Source organism: Toxorhynchites rutilus, chromosome 2, assembly GCF_029784135.1.
Source record: "Toxorhynchites rutilus septentrionalis strain SRP chromosome 2, ASM2978413v1, whole genome shotgun sequence".
Classification (NCBI taxonomy): domain Eukaryota; kingdom Metazoa; phylum Arthropoda; class Insecta; order Diptera; family Culicidae; genus Toxorhynchites; species Toxorhynchites rutilus.
Window position 1 is genome coordinate 1,358,605 of NC_073745.1, and position 18,592 is coordinate 1,377,196.

The following is an 18,592-nucleotide window of genomic DNA, read 5'->3' on the forward strand; positions in this document are numbered from 1 at the left end:
ACAAACACCTAGTAGGAACGGCGGAAGCTCCTGGTTGAAAACATCTTTCTGACTTCATGATCATAAGGATGACGAGACCTACTCGAAGCTGAACTTCAACAACTGACAGGGGACCACCAAGGATGTAAGCTATCGCGTCAAATATATTTCCCACACTAAGTCCCCTAAGAAGGTCCTTCTGTGAATGGCTATCAACGACGAAGGAATGTCCAAGCCGCTGCTGTTGTAGTCATTCAATTCAGCCACCTCATTGATTCTCGGTTTGTCTCATCCCGAATCTGTGATGGGTTTCGTTGGAGTAACCGCTGCTTTTTTGTCGAAAAATGGCGTAAAAATTGATAGGAAGTGCTTGGATGAGATTTTGAAGAATAACGTGATGCAATAGGCTCAGAAAACCAACAAGAACCAGAATAGAACCTTCATGCAAAATGGGACTCTGGCTCACATTAAGAAAACGTTTCAAAGCTGGTGTGTGGCAAAGTTTTCCTCAGTGATACCCAAAGATGAGTGAGAAGAATGAATGCTGTTGAAGAAAATCTTGGTCAAAGCATAGAAGGAAATTCAACGAAATGACATGGATGCCTTGGAGTCATACCTGGGCCGATTTGGGGCCGTCATTTTTGGGTCACATCGATTTTTTTTCCTTTCCTAATATTGAGATACGAATAAAATCGTTTCATGTGTTGTTTTGGGTATTCTAGTGCAGAGTCATGATTTTGGACGTTTATTAGAGCTCTGAACAAATAATATGATAATATACCGTATAAATATAAGAAATATGAAGAATCGATTTTTTTTAAATTTTATAGACTAGATAACTCCTCTTTTTCTTCACATTTTGTGGGAAGAAATGCGTAAAAAAATCTTGTAGGGTAATTACGGACCATCCTGTACTTCCAACCTAAATAATAAAAATTGATTTCAAGAGAATTTTTTTATGTGTTTCATTCAATTACTAATTGAAATTCGAGTGGTGTCATCTCTTATTCATCCCGAATATACGAAAAAAAATTCTGCGTGTTCATTATGAGTGTTTCAAATTATTTGAATGAAAATTAATTTTTTTTTGTTTGCCGGGTCTGTTGGTTATATAAACAGCCATTCCATGCTCATCCGATATAGCTGAACTAGTAGTTTTATTCCTTATCGAAAAATAACGGACCCTTATTTTTATTATTTTTTCATTAGGGTGCCTATTCTTATTTAAGGGTGGTTCGAAAAATCATTGTTTTCCTTTTTTTTTTTCCTAAAATGACCTTTTTTCCAAAATTCATAACTTTTGAACTACTAGACTGATTCAGATAATCGACATATAATGTAACATTTAAGCCAGTAAGCTAGTTCTTCAAAATAATTTGATTCTCTGATTTTTGGATGTGATTTAAAAAAACCTCAGCTTTCAATCAAAAACATAAAAAATATAACGCCCTCGGTCCCGAAACCATGTAAAACAAACACAATCAATAATTACGAAAACACAATCTAATTTTATCGCTAATGTAATATTTTTTTTCAAAATAAGACTAGCTCATTGGCTTCGATTTGGTCTGTCGATCATCTGTGTATCCGCACATCTATATATTAGGCTGTCAAAAAAGTCCAGCGGTATTTTTTTTGAATTTTCATTTGTTCATAAAATTAGTTACAATCATCTGTTTTAAGTCAAATATGCGCCGTTTTGTTCGATGACTTGTTCCCAACGAGATGCCAACTTCATAATACCCCTGTTATAGAAGCTCGCTTTCTTATTGGCAAAAAACTCGGATAGCCAATTTTCACAGGCCTCTTTTGTGGCTAACTTCTGACTACCTAGCTCGTTCGCCATGGACAAAAACAGGTGGTAGTCACTTGGTGCAAGGTCCGGACTATACGGCGGATGCAAAAGAACCTCCCATCCGAGCTCCCGGAGCTTCTGGCGCGTCACCAAAGAAGTGTGTGGCCTGGCGTTGTCCTGATGGAAGACAATGCGGCCTCTGTTTATCAAAGATGGCCTCTTCTTCATGAGGGCTACCTTCAAGCGGTCCAGTTGTTGGCAGTACAGGTCCGAATTGAGCGTTTGGCCATAGGGAAGCAGCTCATAATAGATTATTCCTTGACAATCCCACCAAACACACAGCAGAACCTTCCTGGCCGTTAATGAGGGCTTGGCCACCGTCTGAGCCGCTTCAGCGGGCTTCGACCACGACCGTTTGCGCTTCACGTTGTCGTAAGTGACCCACTTTTCATCGCCAGTCACCATCCGCTTCAGAAACGGGTCGATTTTGATGCGATTCACATGCGTCGATACGGTCAAAGATGTTTTTTGCGTCAACGTGAGTGGCATCGATACATCGAGCTTCTTTGTGAATCCAAGCTCCTTCAAATGGTTAATAACGGATGACTTATCCCCAGCTCTTGGCCGATGCTACGGCTGCTACTATGCCGGTCTTTCTCGGCTAATTCAGCGATTTTGTCGCAATTTTCGACGACAGGCCTTCCGGAGCGTGGCGCATCTTCGACGACCTCTACACCAGAACGAAAACGTTGAAACCATCGTTGTGCGGTGGAAATGGAAACTGTATCGGGTCCATAAACTGCACAAATTTTATTGGCAGCTTGAGATGCATTTTTGCCTTTGTCATAGTAGTACTGTAAAATATGTCGGATTTTCTCTTTATTTTGCTTCATATTTGCGACACTATAACTCACGAACGACTTAATCAAACAAAACACTTATAGCGCTCAAAAATACCTTTCCAACAAGCTATTGTATGACTCGATACAATGAATACAACTAGAACTACGCGCTTACAACGACACCTCGCGGAAATACCGCAGGACTTTTTTGACAGCCTAACATATAAAAATGGATTTCTGTCTGTCTGTCTGTCTGTCTGTCTGTCTGATTCTTATGGACTCGGAAACTACTGAGAGTTTGAGAACCCTCCCCCCTCTCTAAGGGGGGCTGCCATACAAATTAAACACAAATTTCAACATTACTCGGGAATTAAACAAGCAAATGAAACCAAAATTAGGCATAATGAGATTTTAGGGTGCAATAAATGTTTCTATGGTGGTTAGACACATGATGGAGATGGAGATGGAGCAAATGAAACTAAATTTGGCATGTGGAGGTTTTAGAGTGCAATAAATATTTTTAAGGTGGTTAGATAGTCCTCCTTCTTCTCTAATGGGGGGCTGCCATATAAATGAAACACAAATTTCTGCATTACTCGAGAATTAATCAAGCAAATGAGCTTGAGCTTGAGCTTGGGTAGACTGTACAATTCGTAGTTGCTCTCCGTGATTGACCTGAACCAACCAAATTGCACAAAGAACACACAGAATGACGCTTGGGACTAGCAAATCATTCTCGTTGTGCAATTTTCGGTGATTCGAACTTTCAATGATCAATAACGACGCCGGCCACGTCCTTACAGTCACCAGGGGAAGGGAAGGAATGTTAGTATGATATTCGCCGCCCGAAGGCCAGAAGGGTCGCCTCTATAGCGTGGTTCCCTAGCGTTTATCATGGAAGGGATAGTTTGTTAGTGGGAAGGGGTAATAATCAGGATTCACTGTGGTAAGTGATGTGATTATGCTAACGCAAACTAGAGATCACTTGACGAAACGAAAACTTGAAAACCAAATGCATTTCGTAACCGTGAAGATATTAAAGGGTGACCTGAAAAGGTCTCTGCAAAAGGATCATAACTCTGGTAAGTGAATTAATTTTGTAAGCGTGGACCCAATTACTCGTTGAAACGAAAACTCGAACATCAAATGCATTTCGTAGCATCTGAACGGTAACCTGAAAAGTCTCCTCTGTTCAACGGAGCAAAAACTCGAAAATCAAATGCATTTGAAGATTGAATATATTGAAGGGTCACCTGATAAGGTCTTATCAGACTCGGATCGGACTTAATACTTGTGCCTAGTCGCACGTCATGCTCTTCCATTGTAATACACGGAAATCACGGAAGTTTTCCGAATTGGGACTCTAGCATCTTGAACCTAGTCTTGCAATTTATATTTGAACCTCGAAAAGGAAAACTTGATACCTGCGATTTGGATTTGTAATAAAAACTAACAATTTCTCAAGTAATCAGTCGAGCAATTATCAACGAAATCATTGTTCTTGTAGTAAGGGTTAGAATGACATAATTGAAGGAAAAGCAACGTCAATCCACTATTCAAAAAAAAAACGAAAAGGAGATACATACAAGAAGAACTCACTGACATTCAAGGTGAACTACTAATCCCAAGAAAAAACATGGGTGAGCAAAAGAGACAAATGTAAGTTAATTCAAACTTTTCTCTCGACCTCCGTAACATTCTCATGGTCGAAACGCACACTACATTGAATATTCTTGCATGGAAATCTTATGGCCGCTTGTACATACACATCAAAGTCAACGTCTAGCTAGATTTAAAAGAAAAGAAAATCGATGTTACGTTGGCGTCAATGCGCTCTTTACCACGAAGACAATATTAGATATATAAAAACCTCTAAAACTATTGGATCTTCTAAAACTCTAGAATGTCGTTTAGATTAAATGCAACTTCGCACGAAAATGCGGCTGCACAAATCTCACGCAACTGCGAGAAGTAAACAACGACATAGAACTGCACCGGCGTGGCTACACCGTCCGCTCCGCCTTGCCGTGACCGAAATCGTCTGCCTCGAACAAACAAAACAGCCTGCCTCCATCCGTCAGCTATCGCACAATCAAAATATGCTCTCCGATCCAATCCTCTCACAAAAACTCGACTGTACGTCAACCGACGAAAAGAATCAAACTACCTTGGTCTTCCGAAGCAAACGAGTCCGTTCTGGGAAGCAAGGCAACCACACCAATACAATCACATGTTTGCTGGTCATCCTCCACGATCGCGCACTCGTAATGCCACACTCTCACACGCAGCCGCACCCGCCATCACCGCAGTCTTCTACTGACTGACACTTTCTCTCTCTCGCACACAACACCGAGAGACTTGAAGCGGATTGCATTTCGGATCGGTTATAAAAATAACAAATTGTTAATAGTACTTAGCTGGGATGTTGATGTTTCTCGATACAGTTGGATCATTTTGCTGGCAGAATTAGTGGTTAGTGGATTCCATCCTTAATATCACTGCTGTAAAAAACATGCTCTAAAAAGCAAGCTACCACGCATACACACATAACCACGGTACACGAGAGAGTTGAAAAAAAAACAACGCCATAATCCAGTAAAATAACCACAAAACTGATTAACTGAATTTGAACTTTTTTTTTTTCATTACAACATCATTAACACAACGAAACCAGAAACCATTTTCACGATAACTTCCACCAACAAATTATTCCTAGCAGCGAATAGAGCCGAAACAGGTTGAAACGCGCTAAACAAAGAAGAAAAAAAAATCAGACGCGGAGCGAAGAAAAACTCATCCGCACCCGACGAGTGTTCGGTCGAGACTCTACTCGAGAATTAATCAAGCAAATGAAACCAAATTGGGCATATTGAGGTTTTAAGGTGCAATAAATGTTTCTATTATGGCTAGACTCTTCACCCCCCTCTCTTAGGGGATGGGGGGGGCTATTTCTGAATTGCTCTGCATCACACTTTCGTTCAAATCGTTTCATTTGTTCTATTTTATTGAACACATTCGATTAATTCTATAGATCGTGGAAACATTCAAAATCACTTACGATACATTAGTTAATTTTTATTTAACAACCAAAATATTCACTAGAATCAATTTATATGGAACTAGCTAACCCGGCAAACTTCGTCCCGCCCATTTACTTGATTAATTCTCGAGTAATGCAGAAATTTGTGTTTTATTTGTATGGCAGCCACCCCTAAGAGAGGGGGGAGGGGTATCTAACCACCATAGAAACATTCATTGCACCCTAAAGTTTCCATATGCCTAATTTGGTTTAATTTGCTTGATTAATTCTCGAGTAATGCAGAAATTTGTGTTTCATTTGTATGGCAGCCCCCCCTTTGAGTGGGGGAAGGACTGTCTAACCATCATAGAAACATTTATTGCACCCTAAAACTTCCACGTGCCAACTTTGGTTTCGTTTGATTGATTAATTTCCGAGTAATGCAAAAAATTGTGTTTCATTTGTATGGCAGCCCCCTCTAAGAGAGGGGGAAGGAGTATCTTATCACCATAGAAACATTTATTGCATCCTAAAACCTCCACATGTCAAATTTGGTTTCATTTGCTTGATTAATTCTCGAGTAATGCAGAAATTTGTGTTTCATTTGTACGGCAGCCCCCTCTAAGAGAGGGGGAAGGAGTATCTTAACACCATAGAAACATTTATTGCATCCTAAAACCTCCACATGGCAAATTTGGTTTCATTTGCTTGATTAATTCTCGAGTAATGCAGAAATTTGTGTTTTATTTGTATGGCAGCCACCCCTAAGAGAGGGGGGAGGGGTATCTAACTACCATAGAAACATTCATTGCACCCTAAAGTTTCCATATGCCTAATTTGGTTTAATTTGCTTGATTAATTCTCGAGTAATGCAGAAATTTGTGTTTCATTTGTATGGCAGCCCCCCCTTTGAGTGGGGGAAGGACTGTCTAACCATCATAGAAACATTTATTGCACCCTAAAACTTCCACGTGCCAACTTTGGTTTCGTTTGATTGATTAATTTCCGAGTAATGCAAAAAATTGTGTTTCATTTGTATGGCAGCCCCCTCTAAGAGAGGGGGAAGGAGTATCTTATCACCATAGAAACATTTATTGCATCCTAAAACCTCCACATGTCAAATTTGGTTTCATTTGCTTGATTAATTCTCGAGTAATGCAGAAATTTGTGTTTCATTTGTACGGCAGCCCCCTCTAAGAGAGGGGGAAGGAGTATCTTAACACCATAGAAACATTTATTGCATCCTAAAACCTCCACATGGCAAATTTGGTTTCATTTGCTTGATTAATTCTCGAGTAATGCAGAAATTTGTGTTTTATTTGTATGGCAGCCACCCCTAAGAGAGGGGGGAGGGGTATCTAACTACCATAGAAACATTCATTGCACCCTAAAGTTTCCATATGCCTAATTTGGTTTAATTTGCTTGATTAATTCTCGAGTAATGCAGAAATTTGTGTTTCATTTGTATGGCAGCCCCCCCTTTGAGTGGGGGAAGGACTGTCTAACCATCATAGAAACATTTATTGCACCCTAAAACTTCCACGTGCCAACTTTGGTTTCGTTTGATTGATTAATTTCCGAGTAATGCAAAAAATTGTGTTTCATTTGTATGGCAGCCCCCTCTAAGAGAGGGGGAAGGAGTATCTTATCACCATAGAAACATTTATTGCATCCTAAAACCTCCACATGCCAAATTTGGTTTCATTTGCTTGATTAATTCTCGAGTAATGCAGAAATTTGTGTTTCATTTGTATGGCAGCCCCCCCTTTGAGTGGGGAAAGGACTGTCTAACCATCATAGAAACATTTATTGCACCCTAAAACTTTCACATGCCAACTTTGGTTTCGTTTGCTTGGTTAATTTCCGAGTAATGCAGAAATTTGTGTTTCATTTGTATGGCAGCCCCCTCTAAGAGAGGGGGAAGGAGTATCTTATCACCATAGAAACATTTATTGCATCCTAAAACCTCCACATGCCAAATTTGGTTTCATTTGCTTGATTAATTCTCGAGTAATGCAGAAATTTGTGTTTCATTTGTATGGCAGCCCCCTCTAAGAGAGGGGGGAGGGGTCTCAAAATATCACGAAAACCTTCCCCGGCCCCAAAAACCCCTACATACCAATTTTCATGTCGATCGGTTCAGTAGTTTCCGAGTCTATAAGAATCAGACAGACAGACAGACATCACTCCATTTATATATATATATATATATATATATATATATATATATATATATATATATATATATATATATATATATATATATATATATATATATATATATATATATATATATATAGATATAGATAGATTGCCGGGTCAGCTAGTAAGATATAATGTGGATGGATTTGAACTGTATTTTATTCTCAGGTAAAAAATCTAATCTTCTGATAATTTTGGAAATCGATCTATTTCATACGATTGCAGATTGCGTTTCTATCCTCTGTAGAACCTGGCTTGAGTAATTGTTCACCTATTGTTACAGAGATTACGACTTTCTCTCTTATCTAGACTGGATTTAGATCAAGAGCAGATCGATCGGTTTTTGTATGACAGTGGAAAAGCTTTCATCTCAAGCTAAGCGTGAGAGATAACGGCGATAAGCTTTAAAATGTAGGGTGGCTCTTGAAGTTCCCTTTTTGGCGTGAACAATCTGAAAAGGTCCTATAATTCAAAATATAATTCAAAAGTTATATTTTTTGACAATAAAGTAATTTTTGGATAAAAAGAGTAAAAAATAGGTTTTTTAGACCAGTCTAAAATGGAAATGGGTACCCTCTTGAAAAAACAAAAAAAAAATACGCGTCTCATATTTTGCGATAAAAAACAGGAAGTGGGTTATATCTATGGTATAACCGCAAGGGTGACGTAGGACTATCGTTGATTTAGAGATCATTTGTTTGAAGTTGAATCCAAATCCATTCTGAATGAATGAATAAATGAATATTTGGGAGACTTCGAAAACGAGAGCGTTACGTTGGAGGCACAAGGTTTTATGCATCCAATATAGGATACGAAAAACCTTGTTCTGAAGAATAATCTTCAGAAGCTAACCTGCTAACTGTACTTGATTGACAAATCACAAACCCAAATGTATTATATGGATATTTTATGGATAGAAAACATTAAAATAAACTCTTTCACATGAATGTAATTTTAAATTCCCAGAGGAACTGGCAGATTATTTTCAGTAACGATTAGATATTTCCACATTTTCCTCGATACTGGAAGCCCACCAGTGGTTAATACTAACTCGATAACCACCTGTTAATAGTACTTGATTGAAAAATATTTGGTCACAGTGTTACATGAATAGAAAACATTCAAATAAACTCTTTCACATGAATGTATTTTTAAATTCCCAGAGGAACTGGCTGATTATTTCCCAGCAATGATTAGATCTTTCCGGAACTTTCTCGATGCTGAATGGCATCCAAACGGAAAGAATTCTGCGCGTGTATGTGTCGATCCTTCGCCGTCCACCTCCTCCAGCACGTTAGGCAACGATGTTGTCTTGTCGATGTCCTCACGAAAAATGAATGTGTCTCACCACCAGAATATCGCTTAAGTATGCTTTTTGTGTGTGATTGAATCGAGAGAAGGTGTGGTTTACGATGGCAATTTGGAAGGCAAACTAGAGGGGAATGAACTCTCTGAGCTCGGAACTTTCGGCGACTGAGCAATAATCGATTGCGGGCGTATACAATATTGGATACGGAAATATCCTACTGACGGAGAAGAATAATCTTCAGAAGCTATCCTGTTAATTGCGATTGATTGAAAAATCACAAAACCAAATGTATTTGGTCAGTGTTACATGGATAGAAAACATTCAAATAAACTCTTTCACATGAATGTAATTTTAAATTCCCAGAGGAACTGGCAGATTATTTGCAGTAACGATTAGATATTTCCACATTTTCCTCGATACTGGAAGCCCACCAGTGGTTAATGCTAACTCGATAACCATCTGTTAATAGCACTTGATTGAAACATATTTGATCACAGTGTTACATGGATAGAAAACATTCAAATAAACTCTTTCACATGAATGTATTTTTAAATTCCCAGAGGAACTGGCAGATTATTTTCCGGATCTTTCTCGATGCTGAATGGCATCCAAACGGAAAGAATTCCGCGCGTGTATGTGTGTGTGTGTGTGTGTGTATCTTCTTCCCGGGGAACCGTTTGTGACATCACTCTCCTCCTGATGGATTCATGTCTAGCCTAAGGTGCACAAACATGCTCTTGGTGACAGCGTTCATCCGCGCTTTCATGATAAACGAAGAGCTTCACCACAACAGCGACAACATGCTCCAATCGCTGTTCAATTAGAACTGAGTGGATTTCCGAGCGGCGCTCGCTTATATACCGATTGGTGATTTCAATAGCCTGTTTCGAGAACAATTTTAAGGCTGTTGAAACAAGTTTTTGGATCAAAAAGTAACAAGTATATAACGCGTAGACATTTTATCTTTCGAATGAAGTGTTTATCATACCATTTCGTTCAATTGTTTAGGAGCTATTAACGCTCAAAATCTCGGTCTCCGGCGTAACGCTTTCGTTTTCGAAACTTTGATTTTACACCCCAGTATAGAAATGAAAGACGTAGTCCTACGTCAAAACAAAACTATCACTTTTCAAGAAAATCTGAGAACCACTACAGCGGTTTGGCATGAAATTGCTGTATATATAAAACTTTTCACTAACTTCAATCTCGATTACATCACCGCGACGTGATTAATACGTTGAATTGAACCAAAATGCTGTTCACGTTCCCGTATTTCTGGAGACGCTTTGGAAGATGAAAATCCACACCAACTCAAATATACTCAGGATTAACACAAATAATATATAATTAATTATGGAAATAAAAAAAACGTTCAGGGAAGTAAGTGAAACCTTCTCATTTCCCAAACTCGAACAAGCTTTAATTTCGAGAGCACAAATTCATTCAAAATGGTTTGCAAAATCAATAACGATAACATTCATAATAATAGGCATTCAATGTAAATGTCTATATTTACCTAACACGTTAACATAAAAAATACTCCAAATTGAATAATTGGGTGTGTCAAAAAACAGACAAACGCTATCTTTGCACGAGACAGCTGAGTGAACTTAATGGGCTCGTCAAATTTTATGTCTCTTCATGTGTCAATGCTTTCGCTTTTGAGAATGATACTTCTATATATATCGGTATTTCCAACACTTGGATTGTTTTCTATGACATGTGGAGAATTTCATTTATCCTTGTCACAATTTAGCACGAGTAAGTGAATTAAACGAAGGGAAGTTATGACAATCCTTACATTGGTTTTTTTTTCATCATCGTTAGTTCCTTCCAATGCGCTCCATGAAATGTGTTAACGACAGATATCATACTTTAAGTTACCATCCCTTCTTTTATGTACGAATGTGTTTTTCACGACTCCCCCGGCAATCGTCCAAGCGCAGCCAGAGGTACTCTTCCACAAGTAATTTATCACTGTTCTGTTCCACTGTGAATTTTTCCGCCGACAGTCACTGCTTGTTCCCGTGCCGGTGTTCTCTCTGCGAGCAGCAACAAGTTGATGTGCCACAACAGCATACATTCACCGGCCCGGATGGTTCTAAATTTACAACGTCAGCGAAAACGGGTGCCCCAAACAGGACGGTAAATATCATGATCCCTATCCTCATTGTACTTCCGTGTAACGGTACGCGTGAACGATGTTTTTTGTACCACGCTTTTGGTCATCCTTAAGGAAGCAGTCAACTGTCATGTTGTCAGACTCCCATGATATTATAGCGCCGACTTGTAAAATTATTTGCAAAGAGGTGATACGTTGTCACTGATAAACTGTCAAACTGATTCATATCTCTGGAACAATTTTTTACGAAAAACACACTAAAATTGCCTCCCAGTCGTAATTCTACGCCCGGAACGGATCTCGACCGACGCTACCAGCTGTGAGAAAAATTCCGGGCAAACTGATCCTCGGAGTAAACATTTCCAACATTCGAAACAGACGGTTGTCGTGCAGTGCTTTCTAGAAGCACCAGTTACAGCAAGCATACTGCTCTTCGAGATTCGTGTTGGGAACAGTATGGACTTGCGCGTTGTGGTGCCAGACAGATATGAAAATGTCATTGGAATCGTTAAGTTGGGCATTCTACGATATTCTATTTTGTTCACGATTGTTTTGTAACATACAGAGACCAGAAAAAAACAAAAAATACCTACGGGGAAATCTACATTGAATCCCAACTACCGAGGAATCGTCAATTCTTTGGACGATTGCCAGAATGCTAGGTTGAGAGCTTGCGATGACTTTAGATTAAGTAGCGGAGCTCATGAAGGAAATGAAAGAATCGGAGCTATGACCTGTACAAAGTAGTGGTAAGGTAACCGCGAAGCTTAAAGCGAGCCCCGATGATGACTTCTTGAACATCAGTAGTGAGCACCGTGAAGAAAAGATGAAGGGAGCGCCTTAGCACTTAGAGCAATCTGAAGGAGAAGCGACTAGAGTCCATTTCGGTTGGTTGATACCACGAAAACAAGCTATGAGAAACGAGAAAAGACCAGTCGAGTTGACCTTCGGAATCGAGTATGTAAACAAATTAACTCGGATTGTAAATAAAATGGTAAATATTAGTATTAGATTAGTAGTTTAGTAAATCCTAGTTCCCTATCACTTAGATTCTAGTTTCTATATAGTTAGGTTAGTTTGTTAATGTAAATAATTTTAATCACTCACGATTTTTTCCTTTGTCCATCTTTCTGAATCATACGTCATTTTGTCCTTCGTAATTGTTATATTTGTTGATTTTTGGTTTCGAATAAATCTCTAGTTTAAGCAATTTACGTTCAATTTTTTTTAATGGTCTTCTCGTTAGTTTCTAAAAAAAAGTAGAAATTAGTATTTAGTTATTAATTTTATACTAAATGTTTCATATTTATCGTTGTGATTCCTCCGTCCGGTTTTGTAAGTAGTCCTCCAGCTCGTATCCTGTTCAAATACTTTCATTGTGATTCTGTTTTATTGTTTGGCTCTTCCAGTCATCCTGTCTAATCCTTTCAATCCTTGATTTCATCCCGTTTTCATTTATGTTTTTCTTTCGGCGCAACATCAGCATTTATCCTGTCCCATCCTTTGTTGATTGGCTGTTTCTTCCCGTCTTCCTGGTTGTTATTCCCATCCTTTGTTGTACTTGAAGTGATTCCTGATTTCTGTATCTGTTGTTCGTCTAGTGATTGTCCTCCTGATCATGTGCCATCTCTGTCGGATCCGAATGGGTTTCATCCTTTCGTCTGAGTCGGTTCGTCCATTTTGTTGTTTATCGCGTTCTGCCGGTGATGCTTGTTGTCGAACCTAATCTGGGGAAGAAACAAAGAGAAAACAGGAAGTGAGTTATATCTATGGTATAACCGCAAGGGAGACGTAGGACTATCGTTGATTTAGAGATCATTTGTTTGAAGTTGAATCTAAATCCATTCTGAATGAATGAATAAATGAATATTTGGGGGACTTCGAAAACGAGAACGTTACGTTGGAAGCTCAAGGTTTTATGCATCCAATATTGGATACAAAAAACCTTGTTCTGAAGAATAATCTTCAGAAGCCTTCCTGCTAACTGCACTTGATTGACAAATCACAAAACCAAATGTATGTGGTCGCAGTATTATATGGATATAAAACATTAAAATAAACTCGCATGAATGTATTTTTCAATTACCAGGGGAACTGGCAGATTATTTTTCAGCAACGATTAGATCTTTCCGGAATTTTCTCGATGCTGAATAACATCCAAATAAAAATACTCCTTTCAGTTTGGCCTGCAAAAAACTTTTCTGAACTCTAATCCATCAAATTTGGAGCCCTGAAAAGGGCCGTTGATTATATGCTAAGCTAATATAGCACGCTCTCCTTGGATTCGACGGGCCAGCTGAATGTCCTTGGGCTTGATGTGACACGTTTTGCATGGATTGCACACAAATTGGTATCTTCGAATAGGCCTCCTGCAGCGTCATAACCGCGGAACTTTGGAAGCGCAAGTCAGTTTCGAAGTTCTGAGCAATTCTACGAACCAAATGGTGCAAAGGTAGCTTGCGGATCAGTAATTCGGTCAACTTCTGATAGCGACGAATTCCACGCAAAGTTCCCGGTCGATAGCGATGTGGCTTCTTCACACTTCCTGCGGCTGGTGCGCTTATCCGAGCTGCTTTCGTGGTGCCTTACCACCGAAAGACTAACGAGCTGTCTGCTTGGTCCCAAACAAACGAGTCCTCACGGTGCGAGAGTAGAGTAAGAAATGAACGAAAGCAAAGGAAGCGTCATTTTATAAACCATAAAAGTATAGAATGTGCGCCCCACCTTTATTATATTCGTAGCTTACCCTGAGAGAGAAACGAATAACATCGAAGTAAGTATACAGTAATGTATTTGAATCTGGACACTTTGCTTTACATTTAAATTCAAATAATTTTTTGATAATGAAGAATATGAAATATATGACATGATGTAGTGAATATATCCCCATATCGAAGAAATCATTTTGATGAAACTGCATTATAAAATTATTTGTGTACGAATGCCGCAATCGATAGTGTTCTCTAATTTGCGCTGGTTAATTTCCTCGGAGGACTCGATTCCTCCTTTGAGCATCAACAATCTCTTTCTGGCAAAACGAAGTGGTATGAATCACATTTTTCGAAAGATAAAATGAAGATGTTTTCTGCCAATTTCCTTCACCCTCCAAACATCTCTTTCTCCCGTTTGTCGTTATTGCGTTCGCTAATCCTTTCTCACAACACCCATTTCTCGTTTGAGAAATTGTTGAGTAAACATCGTTTGCCAGTGCGCGTAGAGCGGGAATTCCTTAAGATTCATTGCACCTCTAATAAATTGCCGAAAGCCGTGGTCTTCCTTTGATCGCACTTGATTGAAAAATCCAAAACGAAATGTATTTGGTCGCAGCATTATATGAGTAGGAAGCAAATAATCGCTCGAAAATTACACGATTTTCGCGATGTGAAACATTTTCCGTTTTTCATGTTATGCATCCAATATTGGATACGAAACTTTTCTACTGATGGGGAAAAATAATATTCAAAAGCTTTCCTGTTAATTGAGATTGATTGAAAAATCACAAAACCAAATGTATTTGGTTGCAGTGTTGTATGGATAGAAAACATTAAAATGAACTCTTTCGCATGAATGTTTTTTTCAATTCCCAGGGGAACTGGTAGATTTTTTTCCGCAACGAGGGTTCCGCGCGTGTATGTGTGTGTGTGGCGACTGCTCCGATGTTTCAAGCGGAACCGTGGCATCACTCTCCTCCTGATGGATTCCCTGATGGCCTTAGGTGCACAAACAGGCTCTTGGTGACACCGTTCATCAGCGCTTTCATGATAAACGAAATTAGATTCACAACAACAGCGACAACATGCTCCAATCGCTGTTCAATCATAACTGAGTGGATTTACGAGCGGCGCTCGCTTATATACCGATTGGTGATTTCAATAGCCTGTTTTTGAAAGCAATTTTAAGACTATTGAAACAAGTTTTTGGATGAAAAAGTAACAAGTATATGACGCGTAGACATTTTATCTTTCGAATGAAGTGTTTATCATACCATTTCGTTCAGTTGTTTAAGAGCTATTAACGCTCAAAATATCGGTCTCCGGCGTAACGCTTTCGTTTTCGAAACATCGATTTTACTCCCCGGTATAGAAATGAAAGACGTAGTCCTACGTCAAAAACTTCACATCCAATAATTGAAAGGATATGTAAGTTATACTTTCCTTGCTTTCGGTGATGCGTTTTACGGAATCATCCGTGAATAAAATTAAAACAAAAACTCACTGCACTGGAAAACAAACGTATCGATTTGTTTATTCTTCAAATACTGATTTGTTGGCAATGGAGTCAGTGAATTGTGAGTGCATTGAATGAACGACTGAATTTTTGTCGCTTTTATGCAAGGGGTGAGTGGATGTTTGGATGTTTGATTGAATGATCGATTATATTTGGTGATTTTTGGAATTTTTATTTGTGTCATTTTAGCGTTGGCATAAGCCATCGGTATGAAATGACCAGGAAAATTATTTAAGATTTTTCTTCGGTCGGATGCTTGCAATCTTTGGCTAAAGGGTGTGTCACATCAAATTGCATCACGGAAAAAACGCTGTAGAAATTTAATTTTTAGGAATTATATCTTCAACTTTCGCTTATAATCAGATAAGAGTGTATAGATCACGTTGGCCATGCTTCACTGTCAATTTTTCGTGAATTTGGAAAAATGTCGTCGAACGAAAAAGAGCGTCGTGAATTAATCCTGCGCACTCATTTCGAGAATCCGGAGTTGTCACATCCGGACATCGGTAAGATGCTGGGAATCGTCCAATCCACGGTCAGCAGAGTACTAAAACGATACTTCGAGAAACTAACCCTCGACCGGAAGGTGAAGAACGGCAAAAATGGATGCTCCGTCAGTGAAAAAGATCACAAGCGCGTAGTTAAGCAGTTTAGACGTGATCCGAGAAGTTCGGTCCGGGATGTCGCCAATAAGCTGAATTTGTCAAGTTCATTCGTCCAGCGGACCAAGCAGCGGGAGGGCCTGCGTACATACAAGGTTCAGAAGGCTCCTAACCGCGACGAAAGGCAAAACATGGTGGGGAAGACGCGAGCCCGGAAGCTGTACACCGAAATGCTGACGAAGCCGCATTGCCTGGTAATGGACGACGAAACCTACGTCAAAGCGGACTTTCGTCAGCTGCCGGGCCTGTTGTTCTTCTCCGCAGAGGACAAATTCAGCGTTCCGGAGGAGATTCGCAAGCAGAAACTATCCAAGTTTTCCAAAAAGTACATGGTGTGGCAAGCGATCTGCTCTTGCGGAAAGCGGAGCGCCCCCTTCGTGATGACCGGCACGGTAAACGGGCAGGTTTACCTTAAGGAGTGCCTACAGAAGCGCTTACTGCCACTATTGAAGCAGCACGAGGGCCCGACCATCTTCTGGCCGGATCTCGCTTCGTGTCACTATTCAAAGGACGTGTTGGAGTGGTACAAAGCCAAAGCCAACGTTGTCAAATCGGAGGCGGACTTCAAGAGAAAATGGATTTCTGTCCAAAAAAAAATTACAACCTGACGTTGTACAGAACCTTATGGACGGGGTAAAGAGGAAGGTGCGAGCATACGGGCTTGGGCTCGAAGTATGAATAAAAAGAAAATGCCAAAAGTTGTTTAATAGTTTTTATTTTACTGTCTAAAATTTTCAAAAGGATCGGTCTACTGGGCGAATTTCTACAGCGTTTTTTCCGTGATGCAATTTGATGTGACACACCCTTTAAGATTGTAGCGCGTGTGTTCAAACACAAAATGAAGTCCGATCAGATTTGTCCCCAAATATTGCTGGATGAATGGAAAAAGCGACTTTGAGATTGGTAATTTTCTTTTTTTCAGTTTTTTACTCACCCGTATTCTGAAATCCGATCGAGTCAGAATAACCCGAATGGATCGCTATTTTGCATTCTGTAATGTCAAGTCCAATCGAGTTGAGCAAATGTGGCAACCTTGCCGCGCAATTCGACATAGACGACCTTGAGCTCCGTGTTCCGTTTTTGTGAAGCAAAAATGATAATGGATGTTTGGGTGGAATAAATACGCTTCTAAAACAAACTAAGTATTCTAAGTATATGAATATTGAGTTCTGCAGATCGGTGAAGAGTAATAAAAATATTTGCAAGGAAACAATGCGGCTTTCAAACTTAAATTACCGATGTGAAAACTCCTCGATAGAATGACAACGATGTAATAACGTGGTTCCAAATAGGTCGGTACATCAGCTCCATTGAAGTTAGCTGACGTATCGTTGTTTTCCCAATTCATGAACGAGTGCGTATTTTCAACCGACGAGACGGCTGTTAAACGAAACGAATATCGATTTTCTATATTCCATTTTTATACTTTACCACAAAATAATATTACTTTTTTTTCTTTACGTTTAGCTTTTAAGAGATCAAACATGTAAGTTACGTTAATGAAATACATCAAAAACAACATACACGCTTTCGTTCAACATTCAAACACACTTACAATACATTAGTTGTGTTTTATTTAACACCCAAATTATTCACTAGAAATAATTTATTTAGCAGAACAACGTTTGCCGGGTCAGCTAGTATATTTATAATTATATCCCCAACATCCAATCATTTTATGATTTTCATTTCACTCTAAAACCACAATTTTTACTCACATACGTTCATGAGCTTTGGGATTCGATCGCTTAAGTCCTGGTGCCTGATCGACCAACTCTATCTTCGATTTCTCTAGCTAGCTTTTTTGTTAATCCGGATGCCGGATACCGGATATCCGGCAAACTTATACTAGTCGAGTATGAGTAAGTACTACGAATTCAAATAAGCAAAGAGCGTCAATCAACTATTTTCGTTCAAGATCAAAAAAACATAGGACTGCCTTCAGGGATGATAATCTGAGAGAGGGTACACTTACTGCACTTCAAATCAAATTAAACGAAGCAAAAAAGACTAAACTGAATTGAACCATACACGCGAAGCTAGTAAAAAACTTTATCCACCCGGTTTCGGAATTGTTTCCCGAGTCCCCTATGGAATAAACCTATCACCAGTTTTCAGAAAACATACGCTGTGCTGCATTTGAGTTTAATTTTCATCTGCGCGCGTTCATAACAAACACGTATTCTCTTTTGGTACGAAGTGCTCCAAATTCATAAACATGAGAAGGCCCAATGAACACAGCGCAGAATTCAGATACTCCACATAGCTTCTCACTTGTGTGATGCGTGCCTCACTTTATACACTCACATCAAATTCTAGCGCATGTTTTGTTATCGCTCGTTCTTAGTAAAGCATAAAAACAATAGCGCGCCTCCATGCCAACTGTATGCGCTTGTGTAAACAAAATAACTCAACAGAGAAAGAATATAGAAATA

General features: G+C 39.3%; 1 long non-coding RNA gene across 1 annotated transcript in view; it reads right to left on the reverse strand.

The window, feature by feature from the left end:
• Nucleotides 1-11,597, reverse strand: part of LOC129771849 (uncharacterized) — a 76,613-nt gene extending 65,016 nt beyond the window's left edge. Inside the window, exon 1 of the long non-coding RNA XR_008742489.1 lies at nt 10,948-11,597. This is a non-coding gene — a long non-coding RNA (uncharacterized LOC129771849). The remainder of the gene's footprint in view (nt 1-10,947) is intronic.
• Between the last annotated feature and the right edge of the window lie 6,995 nt (nt 11,598-18,592).